Source organism: Anguilla rostrata, chromosome 10 (genome assembly GCF_018555375.3).
Source record: "Anguilla rostrata isolate EN2019 chromosome 10, ASM1855537v3, whole genome shotgun sequence".
Taxonomy (NCBI): Eukaryota; Metazoa; Chordata; class Actinopteri; order Anguilliformes; family Anguillidae; genus Anguilla; species Anguilla rostrata.
Window position 1 is genome coordinate 11,091,042 of NC_057942.1, and position 26,359 is coordinate 11,117,400.

The 26,359-nt window shown below is 39.0% G+C and overlaps 1 pseudogene; it reads right to left on the bottom strand.

Moving 5' to 3' along the window:
- The window catches only part of LOC135233715 (matrix metalloproteinase-17-like), a 65,128-nt pseudogene extending 39,289 nt beyond the window's left edge, over window positions 1-25,839 (bottom strand).
- Between the last annotated feature and the right edge of the window lie 520 nt (window positions 25,840-26,359).

The window sequence follows — 26,359 nt, forward strand, 5'->3', positions numbered from 1 at the left end:
CATGTTTGAGTTCTGCTTAAAAATAGCTGATGTCATAAAGTAACTTTTCTGTCAAGTACATCAAAATACTCACATACATTAATAGGAAGAGTCCATATTCCATTTTTCTTGTCATCCAGGCACTGCAGCAACAATTGAATGAATATAAATCTACTACAAAAATAGCATATCTATATATATTTTTTTGCTTATCGTACAAACAATCATTTATAAATAATTCATAGATTTTGGGGTGAAAGAAAATTCATGATTTGTACTTGCCAGAGGCATTCTTCAGCACAAGCAGAAATAGACTCACCAGTGATAGTCTATGCATTTGTACTATAAAGACAATGGATGTTTAACAAGTCGAAGGACTGTTTATTATAATCTGACTGAAGTGACTTTAGATGTTGTCTTGCTGGTACCTGGCTCAAAGCAGCTGTTTAATGAACCACTACCTGAAGCTGCCTCTTTCCATTCTTTCTCCCTCTGTTTTTGCCTCTTTTCATTCTGAGGCATGACTGAACAACAGTGCAACAATTTGGCATAATGATTAATTATTAAAGATTAAAAATAGTGTTAGATGAAAATAAGTAAGGAAAAAACTACAATGGGCTGTCCCGTTTTGGAAAGTAATATACGACGGGGATGGTGATGCGGCCAAGGTGAAACCAAGGTCGCTTAACCACTCCCAAAGTACATTATTTTCAAATAACAAGACAGCCTTGAGTGGTTTATTCCATGTATACAATGGGTTACCAACAATATATATATATATATTAGCTACTTTTACTTATTTTTTAAATTTTTTATTCATTCTTATCGACTTAATTAGCTGAATGAATATTGAATGTTGAATATTCTTTCGTGGCTCTTTCGGCATATTGTCTTACCATTGTCAAGCAAAACTTACTAGTTCTATTTAGACTGCTGTTATGCAAAAACTCTGGTTGGTAGTTCTATTTGCACCGTTGTTAAGCAAAAACCTCGTCGTTAATTCTGTATAAACAATGATTCTTTTCATTTTTATACCATTTTATGGCCATCAACATCGAAGAAATGTCCCATTTAACATAACACACTTTGCAACCCCAAAAAGTACCTGTTGGAAATACACAGCTTGTGGATGTGGCAATCAGCCCCTTTCACATGAGCATCATAACATGTAAATGTTCCGTTAATTTTCTGTGCTCACGTTGCGTGAGGAGGAGCAGGAGTCAAAACACGTTTGTCCAATTTGTTATATCAGGACGTAGTACGATTTACAGAATTCTTCCGCCATGGCTTGATTGTGAGTAAAAGCAGCAGCATTCCCAGGCAAAGCATTCAAAAGGTTATAACCTTCTTACATAAGACGTTTTTATGCTGAGTGAGAAAGCCAATCACAAGAGACTTAGAGGGTGACACATTACATTCTGTGATTTAATCTCTGTGTGCATGGGGTTGTAGCTGCTCAATTTGATTGTGAACCTACAAACAGAAGAAGTAAACCAAGGAAGAAAGCATTTTTGTAAAAATGTTTTGGAAATTTGTGACAAGGTAATGTTTATTTATCCGCACAGAGGACAACAGGCAGCAGGCAGCTTTGTGGTACCATTAGAGATGCCGTGGTTTACGATAAGATAACAAACATCCTACAAGGTAGCCAGATCTATCTGGAAAGGTCAAGTCATATGAGAACAGACTCAACACGGACGCTTTCTGTTTACAATACGTGTGAATGGGGAATACCACTACTTAACCCAGACAATTCAACACAGCAATGTTGTGGGTTCCATGTGTGAAAGAGGCTTATGTGGGCCACTTCAGAGACTTTGTCCGGACGTCTACAGCAGGAGCAGCGGGCTGCTTCAATTTTCTGCTAATCGAGTAATTCAACTCTCCCGTCACCATCTCCTTGCTCTAATAATCACGCTAATAATGCAGGACAGATGAGAAATCTGGTGGTCAATGCTATTAGCGATGTATTGGAAAAGTTAACCTCTGGCCTTTTGAAATTACCTCCATTAGTATGAACATAGTGAGTGAGTGTTGGGAAGTGCAGCAAAGACCCACAGTCAATTGAGTTCTATCCGCCAGGAACCATGGTAACAAGTAGCCCACAGGCCCCTGGCACAGTTATATTGAAAGCTTGCCAGAATGTGATCGAGTATTTTCCTTAAAATATTTGGAGATTCACCGTTCCTTTTAAAATGTTATGGAAAAGATTAAATAATTTCTTCAATGTAAATAAATTAAGAGTGTGCCACCTTTCTATAAAACTGAGGATCCTTTGTTGTATCATGGGGATATTGTAAAACTGTTTACAGAACTCCACTTAACATGCAGTGGGAATTTATAGAGATTGTGAATAATTACCTTGCCGGAACTGTTCTAGCATCAGTGGAAATGTACTCTCTATTTCATTTACATTTGGATGGAAATAAATCCAGCGTTAAAAAGGCACATTTAGCTGCGATAAATTAGACTGACCAGACATCCTCTTTTCCCCAGATGTTTCTTCTTTTTGGGACCAAAAATATCCTACGCAGGATTTCTAAATTCCAAAAAATGCTCAGTTACACTGATCGACCATATATAAACAAATAGCCTAATATTATGTTCATGATGCCTTTATCTGAAATACAATATATGGTTAACCCACTATAAATTATTTAATACTGCATGCTAAGGTCCTGATTTTTGTGGCATTTTGTGGCAATATTGAGTTGTTCAAATTGAATTATTACAAACTAAATTTTCCTCACTACTTGTTTTGGTATTTCTGCAATAAATGTATTTGTTGGTTAATGCTCACATTTTTGTATCAGGGTGTAATATTGGTAAGGCATAATTGTAGGTTGTAAGCTGCTTTAGGCTTCTTACATGTTTGATTGACTGGGATGGACCTGCTGGTAGTAGAGCATCGATATTAAAAATTAGCTTTTGCCTTTATACACATACTGTATATTAAAGGAAGGAAATCAGACATTCTGATTGGCCATAATGAAACCAGACCATGCTCATAATTTATTCTTCGTAACTTTTACAAACATTGCCCAAGTTGCATGACTGTCACAAAAATACTGAATTACACTGGGCCTAAAATATAAAATCTAATTAATATGGTGTTCATTGTGTAGCAGTCACCAAAATCTTGCTAGTTTTCCAGTTTGTTTCATTGTATGTTATTTCCTTTTCAATTGGTTTGATGTTTCTTCTCATTTTCGTAGTCACTCAGTTCGAGATTCCTTTGAATCAGTAGTTGATTGTAGGGCTATTGGAATCAGGTGTTGATCAGTGTCTTGGAGGCTGGCTGTTAATTAGCAGCTGTTGTGCATTCTTCTCTTGTCCAATCAGGGTGTAATGTCACCCTTCCTGTTGGGATTAAAAGAGACAGGCAATTGCAGGTCCTACCATCTCTTGCTACATTTCTCATGGCAGTTGTCTTGGTTTGTAAGGAGCGCTACTAGTCATTTAGGACTTTCATTTTGGATTTTTGTTGATTTAGTTGTCAGATCAACTGAATGGTAGATTGCATTTAAAGAAACAAACAAACAAACCAAAAAAAAAAAAAAAACAATTGCTGTGTCACCTGCACTAGGGTGGCTAGCAGAACTAGCCTTGGCCAAGTTCATAGAGCTTGCCTCAATGATTGTCTAGCCCTGCTGGACTTAATTTATTTTTTATTTAAGCTACAAAACCCCCCTTGAATCTACATGATTCAATTTGTCTGTCTGTTGAATGGAAAAAGGTTAAATAAATTCTCATTTGATTTAAATCCTAAAAAAAGGAAAACCTAAAGAGATTTTATTTTCCTTGTAAACTGAAGCCATTTCTTCATGATTACATACTGAGGAGGCATGTGTTGCAATACAGTATATATTAGTCTTTCCCAAAGTGAGGTGAAGACAGTACCTTTGTAGGGCCGGACAACTGAGCCCAGCACTCCAAAGCCTGTTCCTGAATGTCTGTTCACTTATTTTCACAATATGACCCCCTGGAGTCTCTCTGGCTGTCTGGTTGGCATTCTGCTGCCTATCCCATGGGTGCTGTAGGACAATATTGTGGTCTCATTATCGATCTGTGTCATGCAGACAGTCATGTACATAAACAGTGGTCCCGAATAGCAATGTCCAAGTCTTGAAATTGTGCTCTGTTTCACATCCAAGTGCCTGGCAGTGTATTTTGCATGCCAACTGCATAACTTCTCTGAAAGTCAAGGCATGAGAGGTTGATCAGAATTCACTATCAAACGTAACATTTTGACCCAAGACATGGTTAATCCTGAACCTGCTAATTGATGTGGGACAAAATGGCCAAAATTTTGGCCCTGGAGATACAGGACTTTCTTTGCAAAATCAAGTGGGATATCTAGCAGTTCTCAAGTATTATTCAAAATCATAAATTGGAGAAAATGTATGACCAATCTGAAAAACTTGCATTCATTTTTAAGTCATAACTCCCTTTTTCCTTATTTTATTTCTTATTTTTTTTTGGCTGGAACTGGTACACTGACTTCCTGACCAGCTGGGGTTTGTAGAAAATGGTACCGCCACAATTTTATCCATTAAGTTTGAAAATAGCTGTCAATTTTCTGAAAGCCTGGCTTAGGCCATTCACAGGATAAGTAACAGATAGCTCCCTCTCCATCCATCCAAGTTAATCACCTCCGGACTGCATGATTGACTGAAAGGGCCAGAACTAGACCACAAGCACACTCAAGATGTCTTCATGCCATAATGAACCCATAGCAGCACAGCAGCCTGGGCCATCCACTGAATTGTCTTACTGGTTTTTATCCAACACTCATAGAGGGACAAGAGACACAGATCTGCTTAGCAGATCACTGCTTTGTTCTCCTACAACCCTGGCTGGCCCTGCAGCTGCCAATTCTGATCAAAACAAAATTGCACTCTTCCAGATTCTAATTCAAGGGCTGGGCCCCACACGCAACACCCCATCAATGTGTCAAAACGGGAACCACAAGCATCTATTTTGGTCTCACTTTTTGGACATGACCATTTTTGTTTCAGTTCCGTCTTTTCACGATTGACACCAAACTCACATGAGTTGTAAACATCCATAAAAATTCTACACAGGAAGCCAAGAGAGGGAAAAATAATCGCATCTGGGCCCAAACGCTTTATTCAAATTAAGACGTTGGTGCCACCGTTCTCAACAATAAGTTTTGTAAGGGCATGGGGTGGGAGAGCACTCATTCTATATATCTACTTCTGTGAAGAGAGCTGCGCTGCAGTATAATCTATAACTATCGATTATGTACATTTCTGAACACCAAGGCTGGGTTCGTATCAAGGTTGTTAAACTGCCCGTGCAGCATAGCTTCTACCTCTTTTCCAGGAAGCGGTTCTCAGTTCTGTTGTGGGAGCCCATTTCAGACCCCATTTTGGCCATGATGTCACAAAGCCAGAGTCACTCATGGCCATGTTTGTCACTAACAATGTGGACAGGTTTCATAACCTAATGGGAGCCCAAATTATTTTAATTAGTTCTCTCATTAATGAAGCGAAGTGTGATACATGTACTCGCTGCTCTCTCTCTTCTGAGTTCTTTCAGAGAGACCGAGGGCAAATTTGGATCAAAACATTTAGCCTCATAACTTGATACCTTATTATTATTTCATGAAAGTGACCATTCTTCCTCTTTTATTTGGTTAAAATGAAAGTGTAATTCTGGTTTTACACAGAGGCCATATTAGTGTGATTTGAATACCAGATTATATAAATGTATGTAATCAAAGCAAATCACAGATTTTGTCACCCATATTACACTTGTTCTAATACAGATGGAACTTTTTTTTTCTTTGTAGCTTTCTGTTCTGTTTCTACAATCAATTCAGAAACAACTATTTCCCATAATGCATTTATTTCCCTTGTGCCCACAACAACCATGCAATGAAATCTGGGAAATTTTGGAAGTACAGAAAATAAAATAATATTTGCTAATTAGCACCATTTTTCACCCTATACACTTTGCATTGAAAATTCCATAATACTTCCGTGTTATCACTAGAACAATGTTAATAAACATAACTCCTTAGCTTCTCAACAGTTTAATATGTGAGTGAGTCTCTTCAGCCAAGTCAGGAGAAAACATACAAAGTGCTTCTTCTCAATTAATGGTCTATGCTGGCATTTTCCAAACAGTTGTCAAAGATCATTTATTACCCTGCACTCTTAAGTTTGAGAACCTTTTTCACTCTGAGGCAATAATATGGTTCAGGACACAAGCCTAAGAGTGAACATACAGATGCCTAAATCGTCAATGTGTTTTTGGCAGAGAGAGTCAATCCCCTGCAATGTTTTAATGGAAGAGCAAAGTTGTTCTCCATAAATGTTTATGATGATCATTAATAACTCCCACTGCACGACAGACTGTCTCCTGTAAAATGGAAGATTTATGTTCTGTGGGTCAGGCAGGATGAGTCACCATCCTGAGGAGGTTGTTTGCTTATTGTGGCAGGATGCAGCATTAGAGGTCACATGTTTTGTATTGAGGTGTTTGTGCTGGAGTCGAGCTGTTCAGTCTCCCCTGAATCTTCCTTTCAGCACCAATCACCTCCAGTCAGCAGGGTCTGGAGCACCAGAGGGTTCTACTCTTCTCACATCAACCCTCCACACATCTGCTATCTAACCACTCCCCGAGGGGCCCTTGAAATTTTGTTTACAGTTTGGGTTTAATTCGTTCAGCTTGTTTTGTTCTCCCTCCTTCATTTTGAGAAAATCCTCTCAGTCCCCTAGTGGACCTGTTGCACCGTTTTACAGTTTAATCTCTGGTGCCAGAAGCCTGTAATCTCATCTCTCTCCAGTCTCTCCTCAGATGGTGATAGTCGGAGAGATGCAGTTTAAAGGCTTACCCAGTCATTATTTCCTCTTCCTAAAATCATTAATACTCTGTAAGCACTCTCACAAATCGCCTCTGATAATTGTCCCACTTTTGGCGAGGCTTATGAATTTCAAACAAGTCTAAATGTGTAGAGAAAAGACTACACAGCCAAGAGCATTAACCTCCAATCAAGCCAAGGAGACATGCAACTGTACTTTTTTAAGGCAGCAAGAGCCAGGCTGGAAATAACTGAAATATTCCCTACCATGAAGGCTAAAAAGAATTGCCCAGCTATCAATGGACCTTCGATTCTCATTTGGTTGTGAGATAATGCTTTGACAAGAATGTTCCACTGTCTAAGTTATCAGTGTTCAAAAAGAATTTTCTGTCAAGGTCACCGATACGTTTCACATATTAAATGCAGTATGCACCATGCCCCTGTCATTATCTTTTTGCTATAAGAAACATCATGGAGGGCAAGTCATCAAGGAGTGCCACAGGGCTGTGTGCCTGAGCGATTCACTCATGGAAATTGTTACTCTTGAGTCACTAAATAGATTTCTTCAGAAAGAATGAATAGATTCACATACCTTACTGGCAATACTTGTGATCACAGGCATCTGAAAGTGGTGGTGCTGAGATGTATGAAAGCCAACTAAAAACACCTAACGCAATTTGAATAATATTGGAAATGACCCCTATAAGCACGATACATTGGCACTACTGTTCAACCATTTTATGGTCCACTAAAAATATTCATATTGAAGTATTAGGCTGATTACACAAGACATACTCACAGTCAGCTAGGGAATTTGTATACCTTGTAGTTCAAGACCAAACCCAAATCGACCTGGGGATGACATTTTGCAGAATCCAGAGCCGCTGAAATATTGGTTTTTGAACTCTCTCGTTTCTCATTTGCAGCTTGTATTTTCTGATATTTACTGATATCGGCTATTAGCCTTCCAGCTCACTTGAATATATCATTCAACTAAAAAGAGTTAGATATGTAAGCCATATATAAAACAAACAGAATTGTCCTTATGTAAGATGACCAATGGTTGATTTGATGCATCAATCAACTGCATTTATATTTAAGTAAACCCTACAGACCTAAGCATGGGACCAAGAGTTTTAAGTAGTACAATGATAACTAAATAAAAGGTCACACAACAGATTTAAAGCCTGCTGAAAATAATTTAAAGACTGTGCAAATGGATTACATACTGTCTCACAATCCAGTTTTCCTTACAAAATATTTATGTTTCTTTTTTTGGGTGTACATGTCAGGATTTGGGATTAACAAGAGCTCACTGATTCATTCACAGCCAGTTGCAACATATCAAGCATGGCTCTTTTCTCCCAGGGAAAAAGGTTATTTTAGCCTAGTTATGAACAGAGACTGTGACTGATCCCAATGGCATGTCCAGAATTTTGAGAGAGGGGATTAATTCAATCTTGGGGGGAGGGGGGGAACTTGATTGTTGCCTTGGGAAGGAGGAAATGCAGTTAACAGGGAATAATCCTTCTATTGACTGCACTGTGTCAGAGAGAGCTTTGTTTGTGCAGAATTAAAATAAACAGAATAACCCATATGTGGAACAAGTCGTGAAACTGCAAATTTGACTAGATTTATTTATTTATTTATTTATTTAGATATTTATCATCTAAACCATAATGGCAATTAATCTGCTGGGAACCCCTGAAACACCAGAAGGCATGCACACGCATGCGCACTTCTTCCATTCTGGAGGGGGCTGTGGGCGGAATTCCAAATATTAGTTAATCCCTGAACTGGCTGGACATTTACAGTGTTCTTTCTCTTCTCAGAAAGATTTTCAGCATGCTCTGGTGGAGAGAATGGAGGGAGACCCTTGGGGTCATAGTTCAGACAGCTGCTCATGAACTGTAGGTCCAGTCCAAATGCATTCATAGACTTGGAATCGAGTTCCTTGTCCTAAAAGCTGGATATAACTTTCACTGTTTAGTTAATGCAGCACCAGTTTCGGATGACTGATTTCTTCAGTTTGTCTTTCTATCCTGTACACACACAACAATACTCTGGCACTGACTGCAGAAGTTCTTTTAAAATTTGTAGTTATAAATGAACTCAAGCAGCACAGCTAGAGGTTTAAATGAGTGGCAGTTTCCCTACAATTTCACATGAATTAATTTCCTGAAAGCACCAATCGTAGCAATCACAGGAGTGATCAGAAATACAGGGCATCTGAACACCTTGCTACTTCCTGCCTGATCTGTAGTGGGGACTGCTCCACTGGTCTCCAATGAGCTATAAAGCTTGATGGTAAATTAATAACTTAGCAACAAACTGCTGATGTTCACTCAGAAAACGAAGCCATCAAACAGTCAGTCATCTGTCAAAAAATGGAGTACCATCTGTAGGAATAATAAAAAGGCTGACGAGGACATGACAGAATATCTGATACCTTCAAGCTACATATCACCTCCTCTTCAAAATTGATCAAATATTGTACTGGTTGCAACTAAAATGTTTTTGTACATATAGTTATACAGGAAAAATGTAAGATTCACAGGACCAAGGACGAATACCATGAACTTCATCTCCCTTCAAATTCCAGGAGTGAATATACACCAAAGCATTTGCTGGCTATTTGCTTTTTTCCCTCCTGTGACCATATAAAAGGGCATTATCCATTAAAGGGAGTGTCTGTAGGGGTGGTTCAATGGTAAAAATCAGAATGGGTAGCAAAAGGCAAATGCAAAGGTTACTGGCAAAACAAATTAAATGTGTTCTGTCATTGATCCCGCATCACTCCTGGTTTTCAGCCATGTCTGGAGCTGAACAGACATTGGTTAAGAGCAGGTTTCCAGGCACTGGAGCAGCCCCTTAGGTCCTCAGCAACATTAGAAAACAACCGGCTGTAATTTCAGAAGTAAAATCCTTCAAAAACTGTTGAAGAAACTGAAGAATCTCAACATTCACATCATCTCTTTACATATGGCTTGCCTTTGGTTCGATAGGGTTTTATATAACATTGGCTGTGTACCAGTCAGTTGTTTTGCAAGTTATTGTAGTTTGCAGGACTATGCAAACTCACTCCATCATGAGAGTCAGTTAGTTAACAAATTCTGGATAACATCAGACTGGACTCTTGGCTGGCCAGCAATAGGATATGTGACCATAGGGGGTTGGGTGTAGGGTGTGGAATCTGGCAGCTGTTAGTTGGAGCAATCATTGAACATGACAGCCGAGCACAAAATCTGAAATGCGGTTTAAAGTACAGAAGCATCCAATGGTACGCTCTCCTACTCTTACTTAATTCCTGCATTCAGTGCAATATGCAGGCCACATGCTGAAGCAGAACTAAGCACAGCTTTTCTAGCGCTCTGTGGCTATCTTTAAATGGCCTGTCAGCCATGACAGCTGGGGTGGAATCCGAGGAAGCCAACTGTGTGGAACAATGTAAGTGCAAAAAAAGATGCCGGTTACGGCAAGACTCGCTACACTAGCGTAACACTGTCCACATTATGTGGATCTGAATTTCACTCTATGGTATTTATTTAATGCAAAACTTGGATGACACTTGGGCCTCCACACATCCTGCCCTATTTTCATTGATACAATTACAATCTGCAATGCAAGATGGCAATTCACCTTCATTGAAATGGCAGAACTCCAAAGGAATCTCGGGATGGGCGTGTGATCGTTCGATTAGAGTGTGTAGCGCACCTTCAGATAATTATCCAGGGCATGACTGATTAAAATGTTGTTTAACATTCCCATCTTGTCCTGCCATTACAGCCTAGTATAAAATATGTTCTACGTGATAAAAGGTTTTGACTGCTGGCCACATGTGTCTGGCTTAATTTTATTGGCTAGGTATTGATTTTTAAAGCCTTTTGCGCATTCCTTGTGCCACCACATGTTCATCAGTTAAGTGAGACATGCCCTAACATTGATCAAGTTTGTTTGACAATGCAAATGCAATTAGAGGACTATACAGGTTATATCTTAATACAGTTAGAGACGGGTAACATTAATGGAATCCGGTTAAATCAGACAAAATTAACAAATACCATTTAAAGGTTTTAAACTATGAGAGACACTGACCACAAAGCAAGCACATTTTAGTGTTTTCACTGTGGATGGATAAAATATGGGTAAAATATATTTCTGTGCAGTTATAATGTCCTAGAATGCCCCCGCTGTTCAACCAACTAGTTGTGGGTATTACAGTATAAATCATTGATAGATACATTACCTTAAATAAATCAGTCAATCAATCATTCATCCTGACTTACTAATACACACAAGCACGTTTTTTTTCCTATCACAAGCTCAGTTTGGGAATTTAACGTAGGTGCTGCTGAACTCTCAGAACTGTGTTTGTGAAGAAAAAATGAAAAAATAATTTGTAATTCAAAGTGAAGGACAACTTTTGATTCAGTCTGGGCCTGTATTCCATTTGCAGCAAAGCTCTAAACAGGCTTAACCTGAAATAAATGGCATTCAAGAGCAGGGGGAAAAATTACCTTTAAGAACAGCAAATTCATTTTTTAAAACATGGTAGAGAGAATGAAACACACCAGAAGACCGTCATTTCTACCAATTTAATTACTACCTTCCTTGGATGACAGAGCGGAACGAGCCATTTTGTGCATTAGCGGTGACACTATTTCCGAAACAACTAGCTTTACTTAAATTTTAAAAATTCCATTTTCATTAGCACAGGAGGATGCCAGCGGCTCCCTACTGTGGCTGTGCTTTGTAGAAAACAGAGTGCAAATATATCCTAGCTCTCGCACAGTGACTGATTTCCCATTTATTCCCCTTATTAACAGCTTGATGAGTCCTGACCATTGCAAAGTGGGGCGTGAATCAACCTCCACGCCATCCTTTTGACTCCATCAAAAAGGAAACGCAGAATGAACAAAAATACATTGAGCTGCATCATTATTGTTGCATGTACGGGGCAGCAGTATGAATGAGTCTGAATTTCAAATTATGTTTAAAGTATACGGATAGATGGAGTGAAGCACTGCTGGAACGTGTTCCTGTTCGTCACAGATAATGTGAATTGACAGAGGAATAAACAGATGCACACATTAGCTTTTCAGAGGATTTGTTGTGACATTTGAATGCCCTTAACTGCTTGTCAAATTTTTAAATGCAAGGAGTAAACAATGAGTCTTACAGGCACGAAGGATCCAATGGCATGATTAAAATGTTCTTCAATGCAAATGGTTTCTATAGACAACTGCCTAAATATCCGAGGTTAAGCAAAAGATTCCCTTAGGGCCTTCATCTGCTTTGTGTGTTGAGTGTCTTTGGGATTGCAGAACTAATAGAGGCACAAGTTCATTTTTAATAAATGCAATACATTGTTTTAAATATACTTTAATACTTCAACAGTGTCTTGGTTTGACAGGTAATGAACACAATGTAAAAAATGGAACAAAAAAAAATGAGACTGAGATGAGAATTGATTACGCAAAAATGGCCTTTATGTACTTGAGCTTAACAAGTACTTTATTTTTTGTGGAGAGAAATAACAACTGTTTCACAAACACTCTCGCCTTTAGAGCCTATGAATGAATAGCTTGGGACAGCAGGAATGTTCCACACCTGCTTGGAACAACACAGCAGGCTGGCAGCTTCCCCTTTGTAAGAGATCCCCAAAACGGACTCTCTGCTCATGCGAGTTGGAGAGCAGATGGGTGTTTAACTTCACATGAGCCCCTTGGCCTTATTTGCATATTCGATCAGGTTCTGAGCACTGTTTTTCTTTTTTTTTTTTCTTTTTCTATCACTGCATGCCTTCCAAAAATGCCATCATTCAGATGTCTAAACTGCAGTAAAGCATGAGTCACTACCCCCTGCGCTGGCCACAGTGTCAAACTGAATTTTTATGTCTTGCTTGCAATTAGGCATGGCCTGGCAACTTCACATGTGGATTCTGAGTCAGTGAGCCAACACAAGCTGGACTCTGTGCCCAAAGCTTTGTCACATACGCACAGACACGCACATACTAACACGAACACACATACAGACACGAACAGCCACACACGTGTGCACACATGCATACACACAGACATACACGTGCACACAAACTCAAAGCCTTTTGATTCAAATTTTTGGGACCCAATATTTATCACCGAATTGTGATCATATATCCAATGATACAAGTCCACCAATTGCCCGGTTCTTTTCTGCTGTTAGGTCGCATTTAGAGAGAATGCTGTTCTAAGCACCAGTGATCATGCCCATGTAAACAACTGAATATAGCACCGCTTATGTCAACCAAACTTTAGCTATTAAAATTGCAAAGCGATGACCTGACTAACTGCCTCTTTGCATGCGCTGCCACTGAGATTATCATTACTTCCTGGCATGACGCAATAGAAGCTGGAGTAATGTGCCCCATAAGGGACATTTGGTGTCTATCCGACTCTGTCTCTTTCTATGGTAATCACTACTTGCTTGCCCAGGAGCTCACTAGAGCCATAAACAAGGGGCATCGACTGACCTGCCAATGGCTTCATGTGGTTCCTCTTTTTAACGAGCACATTAGGTTGCCATTATTTAGCCTAAATTAAGGCTGTTAGTGTCAAGCTACTGACACACTTTAACCTTCCAGAGGGTGCAGGTGAGGTTCAGGCAATTATCATTGAAACCTCATTATCACACTGTCAGCTAGAGGTGGATCGCTTTGCTGAAGTTCTGATATCATTGATATAAGGTATGAAAAGGTGAAAATTCTTTGTCTTTAACTAACAAAAGAAAAGGGGCACATGCATAGAAAAAGGGTTGTTGGCCAACTGTAGTTGGCTAACTGTGATCTACTTTAAAAACAATTACAGTAAAACTACCAAAACTAACTATTAAAATTTCCAATGAAATTAGTGTAAAACTAGATTGCCCACTTGCCTATATAAACCCAACTAGCACGGAACTAGATGACTTGAAAGCGTTCTTGGAGCACACCCCAAGGGTTCACGTCATTGCACTGCATGGCCTGGTTTACCATGATCCTTCATGTTTAGATGCCCTGGTGGCAAAAAAGCTCCATAGTCAAACATGGCACCCTCCATGGCATCTCTCATAGGAAGGAAGCCATGCAACTGGTAAGAGGAAGCTGTCTCCAGTTCTTGTATATCTCGATGTTCAAAATGAAGGCAGCAGTGATGGGGAGAAGGCGGTTCAGATTCTGAATGATGTAAATGAAAGCCTCACGCTGTAAAATGGCTTCTGTAAAATTGCCATTATTATTGTTCTAATATTATTTTCACCTTTTGTAACTTCCTTCTATCTTGTATTTGTGTGCATGTTAAAGTGTAGGGTTACGTGAAGCACACAGTCTGAAAGTGTTAGAAAATAAATACATTTTTATTTGGTATTTCATTTGCTCTCAGTCTGGTAAACGGTGGTAAACAATTATTTAGTGATGACTGCTTGTGACTGCAGTTCATTTATCATCGTTTTCAGCACATTACTCAGTTGATGCTATCACTGAAGTGGAAGCAGTGATAAGTTGGTGTTCGTTCTGACAAAAAGTTGGTTCAGGAATCAGTTTCAATCTTCAAAGATTCTGAAAAGGTTTGAGACAATAAAAAGTTGAAAGTAGATAAAAACAATAGATTGTAGTTTGGCTGGCTGTACCTTGTGCTACAGATAAGCTGGAAAAGAATCTGGTAAATGGGGACAGGGAGGAAATGTAAGAAATGGTCTGCCAGTGTTAACTGTGGCAAGCAAGAAAACAGGTGCTCGAATAAATGTAATCAACAATAGTGAATAGGTAAAGGGGGCTGAGGAAAAAGGGCTAGTGCGCAATAAGCGAAGATGAATTTCCTACTTCAGATTATCCTCCAACTCGCATAAACTGAGACTGATTTTCAATTTAACATTAACAGCAGAGAAGCTGTTTCAAGTCATAATATTTTTCCACAAATGTAACCACAACAAGGATAGTTAGGTCTAAGGAAAGCAGTTATTGAGATGTGAGGCACATTTAGTAAACTACTCACATTTATACAAATAAGTAGGTAATACAAATTCTTTCAGTAGTGGTGATTTGTCAGGGCCAAAGGTGCTCTTGGTGTAGGTTCATCCTCTGTCAGCTACCTTATCTCTGCAACATGTCTTCTCAGCAAGATTAGTCTTTTCTGAAGTATCTCAATCACTGACATAGGTTTACAAGGAGTCCTATGTGAGAAAAATACCATATCTTACCTCAAGGTAAAGCAATAACAGGAATATTGTCATTTACTATACAGGGGACATATTTTAGCTGTTGTACATATCTCACTTAAAAGGTCTGTTTTAATGTTATACAAATTAATTTGTCAAACTCGCTTATGAAAAATCTAATCTTTGAAAAGCATGGCTGGAGTTTGATGTAAGAAGGAAGAAATTGAGGGCATGAATAATTAATTCTTCAAAAATTACAACTTTGCTCTACAAGATGACACATCAAGAATGTCAAGCTTGAGATTTTTACAGAAAATTAGAGTAGTAATACAATATGAACTAAATCGTTTTACTTAAATTACAAATTTATATTATCTTTTATCTGGTCCAAAGAGATTCATTTAGTAATTAGAAAATAAAATCTCATCAAAACATTATGCTATAGTACATTTTCAGAACCCAGCGGTTTTAACCGTTAACACCCTCGTTTGACATCTGGCACTCTGAATACTGAACACAAGTGCATCAACAGCTAAAACACCTCCCTGATCCAACATGTAAAATATATTCAATTTTACAATTATTATCAGAGATATCAATTATCAATTAAATCGCAAAATGTGTTAATGGGCAGAGCAAAATGTTGGATCAACCTTTATCAAAATGTACAACTCTCAACCAGATTAAAATTAAGATTTTTACAATACAACAAATATCCACGTCAAATCTAAAGAAGAGGTTCAACTACCTTGCACCAATTAACAAAGGTCAAACGGCAAACCTAGATTCAGGACACAATTCTGACTAAGTGTTACAAAATTCATCTCACCAAGTTGACCAAACTGACTGACTAAAAGAAAGCTGCATATTTTATCTAGTAAAGAAGTGGGTGGGTGGGTGGAAGGATGGATGGATACCCCATCAGACACACACACTCACACCTCCAGTGACTACTCCCCCAGTTCCTGCTCAGTGTCTTATCTCCAGGCTATGCAGGCCTAGCACTTTGAAGCTCCCTATGGCTGAGAACGGCCAAATGATGAATTACCCGGGGTACTTTGAAGTAGTTTTTCCTGTTAAGTGAAATGTCCGTGTCCATTTGATGTTGTTAGACATCAAATGGACACAAATGTTATATGATATTAGACATAACAAAATTAACCAATAATATTTGAATATAAAATCTCTCAGCATTATTACTATCAAAATTCTAAATTTTGCATTAGGAATCAAAAACCACTGAAACTAAAATGGGTTTGCGCACACAAATAAATTTAACAAAATTTTAAAGTGTATATTATGATTTTTTTTTTTTTTTATGTAGAACTGGCATCTAGCGCAAACATTTTGGCTATGCCTTCGTCGGAGTGCGGAATTTTCCATTGTTCCATTGTTTTTAGTGATCTGTTTTTCACCCTTTATCAATTTTGACTGCCTCACCTGTTCACCAGCTAAACTCAATGCTGCAGCTTCCGCTATCAGTTTAGAAGAGTCTAGAAAAGCGGACACTGTCCCCTGAAATGTGTGCTGTTTTTTTTTTTTTGCATTTGCTTCTAGGTCAGAGGAAGACTCTTAATATTCAGACTGAGCAGGCAAGCTGAACATCTGATTGACCAATGCAGTTGCTGGTGAGCGATGAGACATTGTCATTCTGCCCAGCAGGAACCATCCTGCCCCAGGCAGTGCTAGCACAAATTACGCTTCACTCTGGGTCTGCTGGACACAGTCATGTTTCAATTAACTAGTTAAGAGAATTCCAGTAGGGACAAAATTACTCTGTTGCAGTCATATGATTCCTTACTGATTATTTAGCTTTGATTTTAATATTGAACCTTAAAGCCTCCCACATGTGGGAGTCCGCTAAGAAATTAAATCGAAAATATCACAACTGTGGCCTCAGATTGAAATATCTTTTACACATTACAAATTATAGGCTTGCTCAATTTTGTTGAAGTGTGCACTTCTGGAAAGGGACAAAGAGCAGGAACAAGTTCACCTTTGTTTTGCATCTTTCTCAATGCATGCTTGGACTTATTAACTTCCTAACGGAGAGCTTTAACATTCATGATTATAACAATGAATTGTTTCAAATACATGGCCAGTTACCTGGATGTAACATGATCTGTATCCAAAACAGGCTTAATCAAGTGCAGTTTTCAGTCATTCAAGATACAGGAAAAGTAATTTCTTCCATTTAACTTTGAGCAGAGACAGTGGGTTGGGTGGAAAAGTTGGTGGTAGTGGGGTCATCGAAACCCAACACTAACCCTAACATGAATTTTATAATCTGTGCAATACTATTTGCTTCTTTTTTTTATTCATGTCATTATATTAATAATTAATAATCATACTATGTGCAAAACATCCTGATTCTTCAGTGTTTCAAGGGAAATAAAGTCCATATCTAAAATACGTTTTTTTTTTCAGCTTTTATACTTCCACAGAATTGAACGTGTTGCCAGTTCATGGCGGGTGGTGGGGCTCTGATTTCAAGTCATCTGTTAAAAACCAGCTGAGATGATGCCAGGGTCTGACCCAGTGGCTACGAGGTGAGGGCTGATTCACTCACATCTGCTCCTGTGAGATATGGGAATCTGCCTGCCCCTGTCCTCTTGACACAAAATCCAGGAAGGGAAAGCCACAAAAGCCCACAGTAATGAGTGATGTGAAACCTCCCGGCCTGGGAGACAGAGGCCTGCTCCACCCGGTAGGCAATCAGCCTGTCAGATGGGCTTGCTCTGCTTTACCCTGCGAGACTCTGTGAATCTTGTGCCATTACCTCATGTCACGTCCTCTCCGGGACACACAATCACCTGGAGGACCTAATGCCATCGTGTGTTGCTGATGGGGGGGGGGAAAAAAAAACTCACAATAAGAGTTCGACTCCCCACTGTTGTCCTGAAGGGCATGCAACATTATCGCAATTATAAACCACGATCACCAGGCATCTCAAGGGGGAGGGAACAACAAAAATATAGCAGCTTAAGAGTTTAGTCTGTGGGGAAAATTGCATGGCTAATGGTCAACACCGAGAAAGATGGATATGCAAAATACTAACTGACCAGAATATTTTGTAGACAAAGAATGCCAAGTGATAAAGTTGAATATTGTATACATGTTCTATATTGTATAAATAGCTTTATACCTGTACAATTGCAATTTCAGCAAACTGTTCAGAGAAAGAAGCACTCTTAGCTTCACATTGCACTGTAAGCATCTTTGGGCTCAGAGCTATATGAAATTAGACCAACTTATTTGACTTTCAAGAAGGCTCTACTATATATTGTCATTTCCAACCCACTAACAGGCTTTGACTTTACTTTTCCTCAGAATCTTTTCATCCACTAAAATATCATAAAATCACTGGCTGTACCATGGGATAAATCCATTCTAGGTTCCAGACTGCGCGTCAAACAAGCCTGTCTCATTTGTTCAAGCACAAGATGAGATTTGATGGGTCTTTGAAAACCTTACATGCTACACATAATCTCTTTGTGCAAATGGTCTGTTATGCTTTGTGAGTCAGATGTACATACTGAGACTAGAGCTAATTACGCAATCAGCGAGTGGGATACTGCCTACTACTCGCATTTTGTGGATGAAGCAGAGCTTAGAAGTTCAAAAACAGTTGAAGAAAGTAGAATATCTTCAGTAGATGTAGGGAATTTGATGCGTCTGCCTCATGCTCCATAAGTGAGTATGCAGTGCTACGGAAAGTGCACAACAAAATGTGGACTGTGATATTCCAGCCGCGTTGGCAATTGTCAAAGAAGTTGCAGTTGTTGTCAGCCACAGTAATGGAGTGCGTGTCATCAATTACAACCTTCATAGACGCAAACCTCGCAATGTTGGGTACAACATATACCAAAACCAACTAACTTTTATTACATAACATGTCATATCTGCATCTGAAACTAGTTGCAAAAGGCTTAGTACATCTGGCTCTGTGTAATATGATGCAGGGGACCTTATTAGTTCCACACAGAGACTGGCCACTTCAGGTGAGGTAGCAAGATAGCCACCAGTGTTCAGGAATTTCCCTGTGACAATAGCAGTGCCAAAAAAACTAGTAATTATTTACTCATTAATCTGCAGATGTGTTGCATGGTAAAAAGCCAAGCTAAAATGTAAACACTAAAAGCTAATTATCATTTTGATTCCATATTTAAAATACAATAAAGTAAAACAGCATGGCGCTGATGGAAAGGCATTAAACATTTAATGTATTCCTCACTGGTGGATGAAAATAATTTAACTGAACAAGCTTGACTGAGCATATATACATGTATATATTACAAAAGTGCACGCACATACACATACATTTTCTGTTATTTTACTTTTGGTGAAATGTCCTTTTCGCAAAGTCTATAATTATCCAAATAGTTCTTAAAGCCAGAAAGACAGTTTTTCATTTACTATAATGACCATAGTGTCTGTAGTGTGACTAGCAAGTTTCAAGTGATTTTATTTAGCAAAAATTACAATCTTCTCACAAATAGAAAAACATCAATGAATGGTCAGAAACACCATTATTCTGCCAGCCATAATGATAGGACAGAACAAATGTGACACTTCATTGAAAATAAAGACCACCCACAGTATACAGTACAATTTATTGATTACTTTTGTCTGCTTGATAAGATTTGTATTTATTGTAATGACTCCACATGCTACGATGTTATGCTTTTAACATACACCCTGCTCACACATAGTGTGAATAAGATGAGCAGAAACCTCCTTGGCTTGGTCTGTTGCTGAAAACCTGTGTCATAACATGGTTGGATGGAAGATAGCTAATGCATACAGACATGGTGGAAATGGAAGCATATGGGGTCTAAAACCTTGCACAAAGCCACAACACAGACACAAAATGGCGGGTAAAATGAGAGTTCTTGCAAGGACATTCCGCTTACCCATGACTGCTGCAACTTTGGCAATGTTCTTTCCTGGAGTTATGGGTTGAATGAGACCATTCATTTGGAGGCAGTTGTTGCGAGCTCACAGCCAAGGCCAGCCGGAGGCACTGGAGCTGGCCGTGCCGTGGATGAAATTGTGAGTCGCAGAGAGGGAGACGTTTATTCATTGCACAGTGACAATGGCTCAAAAGACAGCAGTGCATTGGCACAGCAGAACATTCAAATAAACACCCCAGCAATAAAACCTGTGAGTGTTTTTCATTGTGAGCAAAGTTATTTTGACTGAGCCTCAGAGCATCTATGCATATGCATGTCCAGTGCTGGCTCTAGCCTTGGGCGACCCTAAGCAGGACTCATCCACCCCCTCCCAATCCACCTATGCCTCACTTATAAAGTTATAAACATTTGTTTTGAACACAACACACATAGGAATTAAGTAAAAGTAGAGAGGTACCTGTTTACAGGCACAAAACCTTTAAATATCTGCTTTATATCTTTCTGCTGTTTTAATGTGTTTTCCTGAATCAACCCCGGATGCTATATGTATGAATTATCACTTGAATGGTGTTTCTTGATTAAGTGAGTTTTAAGGATGTGGTAAGGTTATATTGTATACTTGAAAATGTGAAACAGTATAATGGTACATTTAACTTCTCTGTCATCCCAACAATGGTCTTGATTACTAATGTTTTTGACCCCAGGTCAGTGAATAAAATAACAGCCTAAAGCAGATACATTTTAATGCTAGGTGAACTAATGTTAGCTAACTTGCTCATGTTCTAACTTTCAAAGTCGTATGAGTTTGAGGTAAAATTCAGATTACACACAGTCACAAGAATACGTTTTGGCCTGCATATTCCTGCTCTTCTATTACTAATGGTAATCTACAGAATGTAAATGTCATATGGGACCTGGTTCATTTAAAACCTGACTGCGTATCAGAAACATCAGTGAGTTCCCCAGGACAGATGAAGGTATATAAACACAATAATAATAATAATAATACCTGTATTAAAAATGTAGTAGTTGAGTCATTGTATGCACATAGTGATACTACCAGGGAAAAACTGGCTGAGAATTGTGACTAACTGAACATACACAATTAGAGTATGTTTGGAGGCAAAACCTATATTGAAAAAATTTAAGCTAAACCCACCTTTAAAGACACATAGAATTCAATGAGAATTAAGAGGCACAATGTGTTTTGTAACATTACTCTTCTATTTATATGTTTACACTCAATGGTGAGAATGGTTGGAAGATTTTCTGTTCTGTTGCTAGACATTTTTCTTTACTTTTCATTTTTTAAATCTGATTTATACTGATACTTCCTTCAGTCAACTGAACTATGGAATAATGCACTAAATTTGTTGTTATACCCAATGCCATATAACAATGGATAGACTTGTACTTTTGTTTTCTTTTACTTTTGGCCATCTCCTTTCTGTATGGTAAATGGGGGAGCTATCATGGCATTTAGGAGCATGAACTCTGTGAATATTGTTTAGCTCACTCAAGGTCACGGAGACAAAGTGTCTCTGTCAGCGTAATGGGCCATGTTCTGCTTACCATTTCTCAAGTGCTATATACAATTTTACTGAAATCTTTACAAAACAAGTAGGGGAAAAAAAAAACAAACATTCCTCTGCTTGTTTTAAAATTACTTTAAGGATATATTTGAAAGCAGAGATACATGTTGTGTTCTATTATAAATATGAAAAATGTCAAGGAGAGTATTTTTTCCCTTGGAACAGAAAAAAAACATTTGTGTTTTTGCTGTCAGAGGATCATACTTGGCTGGAATAGAAGCACAAGAGTGGAACTCTTCCCTCTTTTTTTTTCTTCCCCCTTTTTGTTATCCCAGGACACGGATTAAATATGTATCCATCTAAGGGGCATGACTTTACTGCTTTACTGTGGAAAAAACAAAGGACTTGCAGTATGTAGTTTAGAATGTGTAAACTTGATCATGGACTTTCAGGTCATTTCAGACTGAGCATGTGAATCCCTGTACATGTATATGCCAGTATTGCTATTACGATGGTGGGGGGAAATGGCTTCCATTCAAATGCATTTGACTAATTGGTTTGAATAATGTAAATTTTAAACGTGTGTGTGTGGACTTTTCAAAATTATGCTGGAGAGGAAGTCACTTGAAAGAGCGGGTGAGAGAGGGCAATACTCTGACTCAGGTGAATAATTGCCTTAATTAGAGCACCCATCAGTCATTTCTTGACAGTGGGGATGAATCAAATGACTCTTTGAGGGATGTGTGACAGAGGCTGATCAGAGTAATATCATTTGTGGAATGAATATCAAAAGATGACCAGCCTAATATCAAGTGTTATAAATATGCTACATAGTGAGACATACGCAACATTTCCAAAAGTATGTGGACACCCCTTGTAATTAGTGGATTCAGCCACACCCATTGCTAACAGGTGCATAAAATCAAGCATACAGCCATGCAAATTCCATTGACAAACACTGGCAGTAGCATGGGTCACACTGAAGAGCTCAGTGACTTTCAATGTGGCACTGCCATAGGAGGCCACCCCTCCAAGTCAGTTTGTCAAATTTTTTGCCCTGCTAGAGCTGCCCAAAGATTGCTTTGCTCACAAGATGCTGGGTACTTGAAAATTCCAAGTATATCTAAAATTACACTGGGAGGCAGAGCCTTCTCTTACAGAGCTTCTATTTTATGGAATAATCTCCCTTTGCATGTTTGGGCTTCAGACACACTCTAAAGGTTCAAAATGTACATCTTTAGTCAATGCTTTTTGTTAAGGATGCCTAGGAAATATAGTAAAGGACCATAGAGCAAGTCATCCACACTGGCTCCTCCCCCATCTGAGAGGAGGAAAACTGTAAATTCCACAAGACTGGTGACTGAAAAGGGTTCTTCTGTCTTTCAAGAAAGAAACCACCTTTCAACTGGGGTCCGGCAAACACACCTCTTTGTGTGGCTGCCTGCACCTGGAAGGGCAGGGAGCGTGGGCCGGGAGCGTGGACCAATGGCGGCACAGCGATCAGCAGAGAATAAGATACGTCTTTTCACACTTGAGGATGGCTATGCTGAGCCAATGAGCAATAACTGAGAGATGCTGGAGTCTTAAAGACAAACTCAAACTCATCTGTGGGTGAGAAATGACATGCTGGAAGACACACTGAGCTGAGCTTTTTCCTCTGGTTAGTTATTAATTGATAGATTTGTAATTTTCACTCTGTCCCTAGGCTCATCCTTGTTGGTTATATATGATAAAATAGTGATAACGGGATGTGTGTATTGGATTTGACTTCAATGAACCATGTGTAAATTCAGTCTTCCTCTCTTTTGAAGCAAGGTGTTGGTAACACATCAACTTCAGCTGTTTATTGATTTTAACGATCCAAACTGCACCACATTTGTATGGCATTGTTGAGATCACTACTTTTTATTCATTTGACTGCAACAGATATTCCACTCTGGCAAAACTTCTCAACACCAGTCACTGATTGATGGGAGCAATCTTCAGCACAAAAAGATTTTTGAAATCCCTAGTAAGAGTGTTTTTAAAGAGCTCATATTTGTTCATTCATCCTTCCAAGCCCAAGGACAGAAATGTAACCAACACTGCAATGATGAATGCAGGAATAAGTTCTACGGAAAGTGGTTATGCGTCAGATCTTGAGTAATTTGTAATGGGAAGCAGTACATTAAATAAAAAAAACAACATCATGACATTTCGTAAGCTACGGCAGAATTTACTTACAAAACAGGAAAATAAACTTCCTGTAAGAAGCCTCACTTCATCTTTGAGACATCTAAAAATTATTCCTGTCACTGGAGCTAAACTATATACTCAGTTTTCTGGCTGGGTGTCACTCTCAGCAAGCTTTTCCATTTCTGAAAACCAAGGAACCATTTCTGTTCTAATGAAACGTTTCAGTGCTTCACGGGTCAGGGAACACAATGAGCCTTTTTGGGTAACGTTTTTGGTCTTAATAAGTCCTCTACCGCGCATGTAGACTATAACACACACGGTGACACATTATGTCTTTAATTGTTATGTTTTTTTGCCTTTTTAATGATTACTGAAATTGGATATTATTGGCTTGAAACAAATGAAACAAAACACACATCTTAGCTCTCCGGCACAACGGTACCCCACATGATTTTATAAATGACTCAATATACCCGTGGCTAAAATAAAGCAATCCATTACTTTCAGGCTAAATTGAAAAGTCCAATGCCCTCACAAAATGCCCTTACATAACAAAGCCTCCTTCCTTATTTCAACCATATTGTGTCTGACTCAGTTATTGGAAATTAATAGACCTCCTCAGATCTTTATTGTTTTTGAACCTTTAAAGTAGAGGCAGCCAACCTAGGTTCTGGAGAGAGAAATAAACAATAACCAAAAACCAGTGCTAATCCAGATCTAATAAAAATACCTTTGACTGTCCCACACTGCATTCTTCAGCAATAGTGCCGATACATATGTCTAATTTTAGTAATGTTAAAATTAGCATCAGTGATTAAAATGAGCTTGATAAGGTGTTCAGCTGAATGAGCATTTTCACGGGTTTACTATATGACAGAGAATCAAGTCCCATGGAGCATCCTTTTTCCCATCATTTTCTGAAAAAGGGCATGATGAGATTGTACTGTTCAATTAAAAATCGACATTGTGTGTGACATAGAAGCATGGAACAAAGTGTCAAGAAATGTATTAATCTGTCTTTGTTTCTCTTAAAAATACTTAGTTTACTGGCCTTCTGTCGCTATGTCTTGTGTGCTTGGTCAGGGGTTATGCATGTGTTTGTACATAATTCCAGAAGTCCCACGCAAGGTCACTTCCCTCTCCCAGATGGCAGCCTCCCTCTCCCTGGTGGCTGATTCTTCCACCCTGGCATGGACCGTGTCCTCCAAGGCAGCTGAAAATGTCTTTCCCACTGCTGATGGTCCTTTTCAGCCTGCTCCATGTGGACCCGCTCCCTCCCCTTCAGGAAGGCCAGGTGTTCAGATGCCTGGTCCCTTTTCCTTTTGCCTAAAATAAAAAGTACATTTAAGTTAACAATTAATACATGGACCAGTACAACAAAACACTCAAGTCCACACTCATGCCCACAGAAAATCAGAACTCAGTTGAGGTTTATCCACTTATCAGAATCAGAAAGTATAAAAGATCAACAAATGTATATATGAGTCCAGAGTAGTGCAAATAATATACATATACACTTGTTGATATTTTGTATATTTATATCTAAATATGAGTCCGGAGTAGGGCAAAGAATGTAAAATATCAACAATGTATATGTATATATGAATCCGGAGCAGTGCGTGAATGAATCACAAAACTCCACACCGGTTTCCCCAACAACGTTACAAATTTTCTACCTGGGCGTTTGGGGGTGATTTATGGTGCCGGAGCCTCCAGCATAGGAGTGCTGGACCTGGAGGAGGTACTCTGAGTAGCTTCATCCAGAAAACTCGTCTGTGTATGCTCTGAAAAGCAAATTACATCAACAACACCAACTATTAAAAGATCCCGTTAAGCACGTGTGCTTTGCGTACAACAAATAACGTTAAGATGGTAGCTAGCTAGACGAAGACGAGCTTCCAGCTAGCAGCTAGAATGTAGCCAAACAATGTCGGGTGCTGCTAGCAACTACTAGCTAGCTAGCAGCTACAACAAATAGTCACGATAGTAACTAGCTAGTAGTTGCTAGCAGCTACTAGCTATCTAGCAACGTCTATTGTATCATATCATGTATAGAGAACTTACCCTGCTCCTCCTCGACATCCTCGCCTCCAACAACCGCCGACACCGAGTCCAGCGTCCCACTTCTCCCGCAGTTGGCTGGTCTGTGGCAGATAACTGCATCGATGGCGTCGTACCACCGCAAGGTCCGGCAGCACGGATTCCGGCACGGTACAGCAAGGTATTGGAAAAGCGCCATAAGAGTTTCCATTAACTTACATATTTATTGAACCCTCTGTCAGGTCTTGCTTGTGCTTTCAACAGCAAGGGCTTTTAATGCAGCAGAACATCCTCACTTCAGGTCCTGGCAGGTTCATTACTCTGATAGCATTGTTCATGTCTTCCATCATTGCATTACACAAAAAAGAGAAAATATAGGCTACACAAAGAAATAAGTCAGGTACCCTTCAGGGAGTCTATGACCAACCTGCCTTACAGCTACTGACTACAGACAAACTATTTGCTTTCGTATTGGTAGGATCCACCTGTATGTGAGAGCAATTTGTAGGATCCTGCATCTTTTAGATTTTGGACAGCAAGTTCATAGTTATTTGAGTGTCATAAAACTCTCACACGCTCACTGCCATAGCAGTGCACCCATTCATTATTCCAACTGCATAACAGGAAATGTAACAGCAAAAAAAAAGAAGCTCAAACAGGACTTACAAAAACAGCTTAGGAAAGTAATGTTTCCTGTCCCTGGCAAGGCTTCTGCAGAA